Below are 6,874 nucleotides of genomic sequence, written 5' to 3' on the forward strand. Positions count from 1 at the left end.
CACAACATAGCAAAACTTATGGGATGATGCAAAAGCAGTTCTAAGGGGGAGCTTTATAGCAATACATACCTACATCAAAAAATAAGATCTCAAATAAATAATGTTGCACCAAAAGGACACACACAAAAATAAAATACCAAGCCCAAATTAAGAAAATAAATAATAAAGATCAGAGCAGAAATAAATGAAAGACACTAGAAAAACAGAAAATTAATAAAACTAAGAGTTGGTATTTTTTTAAAAATATACAACAACAAACTTTTAGCCAGACTAAGGAAAAAGAAGAATCAAATAAAATCAGAAATGAAAGGGAAGACTCTGCAACTGATAGCAGAGAAATACGAAGGATTATAAGAGACTATTATGAATAATTACATACCAACAACTTGGATCATCTAGAAGAGATGAATAAATTCCTAGACACACGCAATATACCAAGATTAAAGAGTAAAAAAAAAAAAAAATCTGAACAGACCAAAAAAAGTAAGGAGACTTGATCAGTAATTAATGTTTCCCATCAAAGAAAACCCCAAGACCTGGTAAATCCATTGCTGAATTCTATTAAACATTTAAAGAAAAACTACTATCAATTTTTCTCCAAAACCAGATAACAATGCTACAAAAGAAAGGAAGGAGGGAAGGAAGAAAGGAGGGAGGGAGGGAAGGAAGGAAGGAAGGAAGGAAGGAAGGAAGGAAGGAAGGAAGGAAGGAAGGAAGGGAAAAAGAACGAAAATTACAAACAAATATTCCTGATGAACATAGCTGCAAAAATCTAAAACCTAATATTGGTACACCTAATTCTATAGCACATTAACAAGATCATCCATCATGATTAAGTGAGATTCATCCCAGGGATACAAGGATTATTCAACACACACAAATCAATAAATGTAGCATATCATATTAACAGATGAAGGACAAAAACCAAAGCATCAACTCAATAGATGCAAAAAAGGTATTTACAAGATTTGACATTCTTTCCTAAATACTATAAAAAAATTAGATTTGGAAGGAATGTCCCACAATATGAAAAAAGGCCATGTATGACCAAAAAACGGTTAACATAATACTCAGTGGGGAAAAGTTGAAGGCTTATCCTTTAAGAGCCAACATTCCTGTAAGACATGGATGTCCACTTTTGCCACTTCTATTCAACATAGGACTGGAAGTCTTAGCCAGAACAATTAGGCAAGTAAAAGAAACAAAAGGCATCCAAACCAGAAAGGAAGAAGTTAAATTGACCCTATCTGCAGACAACAATTAAAAAACCCTAAAGACTCTACCAAAAATGGTTAGAATAAACAAATTCAGTAAAATTTCAGGATACAAAAATCAACTTATAATAAATTGCATTTATATACACTAAGTGAAATATCTAGCTTACAAAAAATAAAATAGGAATATATTTAATGAAGGAAGTAAAGTATCTCTATACTGAAAACTATAAAACATTGATAAAACTGAAGACATAAAAGGAAAGATATTCAATGTTGAAGGATTGGAAGAATATTGTTAAAATGTCCATAATACTCAAAGTGACTTAGAGATTAAACAAAATCTCTACAAAAATATCAATGACATTCTTCACAGAAACAGGAAAAACACAATCCTAAAATTCATATGGAACCAGCAAAGACCCAAAATAGCCAAAGCAATCCTAAGCAAAAAGAACAAAGCTTGAAGCATCATACTGCCTGACTTTAAAACCTACTACACAAAGCTATAGTAATCAAAACAGTATGACACTAGCATAAAAACAGACATACAGCCCAATGGAACAGAATACAGCCCAGAAATGAACCCACACATTTATAATTAGTTGATTTTGACAAAGATGCCAAGAACACAATGGGAAAAGCATAGTCTTCAATAAATGGTGTTGGAACAACCGGATACCCACATGAAGAAGAATAAATTTAGATCCTTATCTCGCACCATATAAAAATCATCTCAACGTGGATTACAAACATAAATCCATTTTGTTTCCCTGTTAGGGGAAAACCTCTGTGACATTATCTGGGCAATGATTTTTGGATGGGACCCCAAAAACACAAAGCAACAAAAGTAAAAATAGACAAATGGGGCTGGGTATGTTGGAGCATGCCTGTAATCCCAGCACTTTGGGAGCCAAGGTGGGTTGATCACTTGAGGCCAGGAGTTCAGGACCAACCTGGGCAACATAGCAAGACTCTGTCTGTACTAAAAATACACAAATTAGCCAGGTATGGTTGCATGTGCCTGTAGTCCCAGTTACTCTAGAGGCTGTGGTGGGAGAATCACTTGAACCCAGGAGGTGGAGGTTGCAGTGAGCCAGGATTGTGCCACTGTACTCCAGCCCAGGGACAGAGGAAGACCCTGTCTCCAAAAAAAAAAAAAAAAAAAAAAAAAAAAAAGTGGGATTACATCAAACTAAAAAGCTTCTACACAGCCACAAAGACTATCAGAGTGAAGATACAACTCATGGAATGGGAAAAAATATTTATAAACCATATAACTGGAAATGGGTTAATATCTAAAGTATATAAGGAACTCCAACAACTCAATAGCAAAAGACCAAATAACTTGATTTAAAAATGGGCAGGCCAGCGCGGTGGCTCACGCCTGTAATCCCACCACTTTGGGAGGCCGAAGCGGGCAGATCACGAGGTCAGGAGATGGAGACCACAGTGAAACCCCGTCTTTACTAAAAATACAAAAAAACAACAAAAAAATTAGCCCAGCTACTTGGGAGGCTGAGGCCGGAGAATGGCGTGAACCCTGGAGGCGGAGCTTGCAGTGAGCCAAGATGGCGCCACTGCACTCCAGCCTGGGGCAACAGAGTGAGACTCCGTCTCAAAAAAAAAAAAAAAAAAAAAATGGGCAAAAGATATAAATAGACATTTCTTGAAAAGAAGCCATACAAATGGCCAACAGGTATCCAAAAACTGCTCATCATTATTTATTAGAGAAATGCAAATTAAAACAAAGTATCACCTTACGTCTGCTAAAAAGGCTATTACTGAAAAGATGAAAGTGCTAGTTAAGATGTAGAGAAACGGGACCCCTGCACAATTGTTGACAGAAATGTAAATTAGTACAGCCATTATAGAAACACTATGGAGGTTCTTTAAAAAATTGAAACTATGCCATATGCTACAGAAATCCTACTACTGGTATACATCCAAAGGATATAAAATCAGTATTTAGAAGACATATCTACACCCCTATATTTATTGCAGCATTGTTCACAATAGTCAAGATATGGAATCAACCTAAGTGACCATCAACAAATGACAGGATAATTAAAATGCCGTATATATACACAATGGAATACTATTCAGCCTTAACAAAAAAGGAACTCTTGTCATTTACAGCGGCATGGATGAACCTGGAAGACATTACATTAGGTGAAATAAGCCAGGCACAGAAAGACAAACACTGCATTATCTCATTCATATATGGAATCTAAAAAGTTGAACTCAATAGATGTAGAGAGTTGAATGGTGGTTACCAGGGGCTGGGACAAGTAGGGAGAGAATTGGGGAGATTTTGGTCAAAGGAAACCAAATTTCAGATACATAGAAGGAATAAGTTTAAAAGAACAATAGTTACCATATTGTGCAATAGATAATACGTTATATTCTAGGAAAATGCTAAGAGATTAGATGGTAAGCTCACCACGAAATAACTATGTGAGGTAATGCATATGTGAATTAGCTTGCTGTAGTCATTCTGCAATATATGTATTTCAAAACATTATATTGTATACAATTTTATCAATTGTTAAAAACTAGGTTTAAAAGTGCACAATCATAAGAGGATTAAGTATATCTGTCTAAACAAATGAAATAACAGAAAACAGCTTATTATCAATAGTTCTTGATGTTTTTGCTAGCGAGTTAGTGTGTATAGCATGTAAGTGATTGTTGTTGCTTTAATAATTTGGTCACATAAAAGAAATGTGAATTTGACATTTACATGGACTATAGATCACCTATTTTTTCTTTTATAGTGTGATAATTATACATCATTAAATGCGTATATTGTCTAATCATTTTATTTTAATATTAAATTATGATTTATATATTTATGAACCTCACTTCATATCTTACGCTTCACATTTTATTGTTTTGTGACAGTCATGTCTTTACTACCCAGAAAATTGAAAAAATGAAACTAGTGCATCCACTCCATGTATTTGTCACTACTGAAATATACTGATAAGTGTTTCTGTAAATAAAAATGACAATATCAATAAATACAATATAAATGTGATTATATAAATAATATAGCTTATTCCTTACTGTATTTTTGTACTCATTAACCAACCTCTGTTCACTCCCCACTTTTCCCAGCATTATATTACATGTACCTCAAAAATATCTAAAATTAAGAAGAATGATAAAAATAATTTATAGTTATTATCTAAAACACAAGACTGATAAAGAACAAAGTAGTTTTTCTATTTTCCAAAATGAAAGCAGAGCCAGTGCTATTTTACGGGAAAAAAAGTTACTATCTTCTGTTTTACAAGGTGCTCCTTATAATTAAACCCATTGGCTTACATTTGTGTCCGTTTTCTCTTATTCTGTAGTCAGTGAAGATTTACAATGTAATAGTTACTATCCAGAGAAGCATTTTGACATTTTATTTTTTTACGCCACCAAGCAACATGGAACTGATATTTTTAACATGACTTCTATACAATTTGAGTATGAGAATCCTTTTATAAGTGAAGCTGATTACTAGGAAAAAAATGACAAAACCAAACTGATACTTGGTGTGAATTCATAGTAAAAGCTTCAAATCCAGCCAAGAAGTTGGTTATAATCTCTATCAGCTTTGCATTTGACTGTTAAGGGATCTTTCCATCAGCCTTGATATTGCTGAACAGGGCTTGGTGTTGGCTGATAACATTTGCCAAGAAAGCATTCTCAAACTTTGTGATCTTGCTAGGCTCCAGTTTATCAAGATAGCCTTCTTACATGAGTATAGATTGCAACTGCTTGTTTTCAATAGCCATGGAAGAATACCAGCCTTGTATCAGCAACTTAGGCAGATAAACACCAGCTTTAGAGTTGCTGAGTGACTGCAATAAAGTCAGAATCAAATTGGGCAAAAGCAGCATTCACAATAATGAGCCAGTTCCAGCTTCATGGTACCTGCCTCCTACTTTACAGCCCTGGTTCGGGCAGCATATCCAATGGAGAACACAGACCAACATTAATGACAGGGCAGATACTTTTGTAGAGCAATTCTGTTTCTAAGAAGATCTGTTAGTCAGCAATGGATATTCCATTTGCTGAAATGTAAGCAGGTATTACCAGCTTGTGTTTCTGTGACTGGTAAAGCAGTCAAGGAGCCACTGCCAGAGGAATTACTCATTTTGGCTACCCTCTCCAACAGACAGGATTATAAATGAAACATATCACCAGGATAGGCCTCACAACAGGGAGTCGGCAGAGCAGCAGGGACATCTGATAGCAATCAACAGCCTGTTTGGATAGATTATTATAGATGGCGAATGTACATTTGCCATTATCTCTAAAATATTCTCCCACAGAACAGCCAGAATAAGAAGCCAGGTACTGAAGTGGGGCAACATCAGAAGTAGCAGCTGAACCACAATAGCTTACTTCATGATACCTACGTGTAAGTCTCTTCACCAACTGGGAAATGATCTCGTTGCAATGTAGAGACCATACAGCTTCTTCTATCAGATCATTGGAGTGTATAATGATTGTGTCAATAGCAATGTCAATAGCAATTTAAATTTTGCCAGTCGGTTGCCAATAATCAGTTCACAGGGACAACAACTAATTAACACGAAGCAACCCAGACCCTTAATGCCAGTCTACTTAGTTTCTGCAGCAAAGTTTGAGGAATCATTCCAAGGTTTTTCTAACCAACTTGTGTATAGGTTTTGGCACCACTGGACCCATATAATTAAGGGCATGATCAAGAGTATCTACTACACAACCCAAGAGATCCTTACCAACTGGAATGTCTACAGTGGCTCCTGTCCTCTTCACAGTATCTCCTCCTTCAGTTTGTCATTTCCAAACATTTTCAGGTTCCAAGTTCAGAGACATATCCTTTAAGCCTGAAGAAAATTCTTCCGTTTCTTCTGCTTGAATATTCGTCAGTCCACGTACTTGGGCAATACCACCACCAATACTTAAGTCAGGCTGAGTGTCTTCAAGGTCAGCAGAGGTATTAACTCTAAGAATATGCTCTTCAAAAATAGAGGACATCTCCACCGTGCCATTCATGAAGAAGAGTGTTAGAGGCATGGATATTCATTGAAGCAATGAAAGATGATCCCAGAGCATTTTTGGAGACCAGACCAGCTCACCAAGGAAGGGTGCCAGCAATAGCCATGGCAACCACATTGCATGAGAGCATCATTGCAGCTTAAGTGGCTTCTCTGTGGCTACAGCCTCCAAACTGGCCAGGTAGACATTTTCTTATGTAGTATGTTGTACTATTTGGCTAAATGTCTCTATGTTTCAACAAGATGACATGCTTTTCACAGATAAACGTTCCAAATATCATTTATCTTGTCCTCTATGGCACCAAGTTTGGTATTTTGCATAGAAGCACACATGTTATTTGAGACATCACAGTCCTGCCAGCTTACAGTTTTAAAAGGTGGAAATCTGCACCTATCTGCCTAATTGCCTGAAGTCACCATAGGCTCTCCCACCTTATGCTTTAGCCCACTATAGATTTGGATTTAAGCTCTTTATGCTTCTCAACTTGCTTTCTGACTGATTATTCCCAAGTGGATGTTGTCGACTGCTTCATGCCCTCTTTTATGATTGGCCAGCACAACAGGTACCAACCACGAAATACTCAAGATAGTAAAAGCACTTTGCTCATGCAACTGGGAATG

At 36.3% G+C, this 6,874-nt stretch overlaps 1 pseudogene; it reads right to left on the reverse strand.

Moving 5' to 3' along the window:
• Positions 1-4,705: 4,705 nt before the first annotated feature.
• Positions 4,706-6,233, reverse strand: LOC115835482 (annotated as a pseudogene).
• Between the last annotated feature and the right edge of the window lie 641 nt (positions 6,234-6,874).

Source organism: Nomascus leucogenys, chromosome 1a, assembly GCF_006542625.1.
Source record: "Nomascus leucogenys isolate Asia chromosome 1a, Asia_NLE_v1, whole genome shotgun sequence".
Lineage (NCBI taxonomy): Eukaryota > Metazoa > Chordata > Mammalia > Primates > Hylobatidae > Nomascus > Nomascus leucogenys.